This window comes from Dipodomys ordii, unplaced genomic scaffold (assembly GCF_000151885.1).
Source record: "Dipodomys ordii isolate 6190 unplaced genomic scaffold, Dord_2.0 Scaffold21, whole genome shotgun sequence".
NCBI lineage: Eukaryota > Metazoa > Chordata > Mammalia > Rodentia > Heteromyidae > Dipodomys > Dipodomys ordii.
This window is the reverse complement of record NW_012267237.1, coordinates 16,492,673-16,494,463: the sequence shown is the minus strand read 5'-3', so window position 1 is coordinate 16,494,463 and position 1,791 is coordinate 16,492,673.

Genomic DNA, 1,791 nt, shown 5'->3' with positions numbered 1-1,791 from the left:
GCTTTTTTCTTTTTGCTTATGTGGTGCTGAGGAATTGAACCCAGGGCCTCAGGCATGCAAGGCAAGCACTCTTACCACTGAGCCACCTTCCCAGCCCGAGGTGATATTTTTATTAATTGATGGATTAAAACAGTTACTAACACCACAAATGATATAAAAAAACACAAATCTGAAATTTGAGAAATATAGTACAACATCAATAATAACACAGATATAGCTAACATTATAGCATTATTGGAAATACTTTTTTTTTCATTTTTATTTTTTAAAATGTCTTCAATGTTAAGACCACTTAAGGAAATGTAAAGATTTTACCAAATAAATAGTGCAAACCAATGCTTACATAGAATAAAGTTTTAGCAGTATGACTTTAACACTTCTACTTGATAGACTTGATTGTAAAAGCCTTCCCTCTGCCCCAAATATAGAAGCCATTATCTAGTTATAAAGTTATCCAAACTAGAAAAAATTCCCAAGTAAATCACCCTGAGCAACCAAAATTAAATTGAGCTCAAATTAAAGTAAGTTGTTTTTTGATTTTTTTACGAGTAAGTACAATAAAAGCTTCTAAGGCTGGGAGACTTTTGAGGATATATTATTAAACACAATGATTCAATATAAATAAAATAGAATTAGAAGTCAGATTATTCTGTTTCTTGCCATAGGACTCAATTTAACAGTTATTTAATTTTTATTTGCTTCTGGTTTATGATTTGTAAAATTCTCTTCTAGCTATAAATTCTCATTTCTGTGAAATTAGACTTCACTGGTTTTATTTATTCAGTACTCTGAGGTTGTTGGCTTTACTATATGTAATTAGTTTTCAGAATTAGTGAAATCTAAATCTTCAGCACCAACGTTGAATTCTACTTTTTTGCCCTTATTTTTATTTTCATTTATTAATTTTAATTTAGTGTAGAGTTGTTGTACAGAGCAGTTTCTGTTACACAAGTAAGGCAATGAGTCATTTCTTATGAACATTGTTAGCTCCTCCTTCATTTTCGCCTACTTCCCTTTCCCCCTCGATTTCCCCCTCTCAAGTTGGAAATTTCATTTCCAACATAGTGTCTTGTGAGTATCAATGTTGCATTGGTTCATCACCTCTAATTCCTGTACACATACATTACAGTAAAAATAATTTCAACAAGTCACTGAATAAAAATAACTGCAAGCAAGTCATACTTCATTTCACTGTGAATTTAAGTATATTTGAATTATAAGCATATTCAAATTACATCTATATGTTATAATGTTTGGAATATCCTAAATTAAAAAGTCAAGTTTGTAGACAAACTTTCTGAGGACGTGATAGTTGGTGTTTGTAATTACGCATGTCCAGAGCAACCATACTAGAATTATTCAGGAGGATCCTAAGGCTAATGACAAAAAAAGAAAAATGAAAGATTCACAAAGGATATCATGACATGACAGAGACAGAAAACTGAGAGGCATTTGTCCAAATAGAGAAGTTCCCTGAGCCTCTGGAAGTCACCAGAGTTTGGAAGTATAGACTCCATGCTTTATTTTTAGCAAATATGTTTCTATGTTTCAAGCTACTTAATTTGAACTCATTGGGAAAACCTTTGGAAATTAATACAGTTCGACTTCAAAATAAAGATATTTTAAAAATCAGTACAGATTTTTTTTTTTTCTTTTTTCGGTCTTGCTGCTTGAACTCTGGGCCTGGGCGCTGTTCCTGTGCTCTTCAGCTCAAGGCCAGCAATCTACAGCTTGAGCCAGAGAGCCACTTCCGGTTTTCTAGTGGTTTATTGGAGATAACAGTCTCATGGA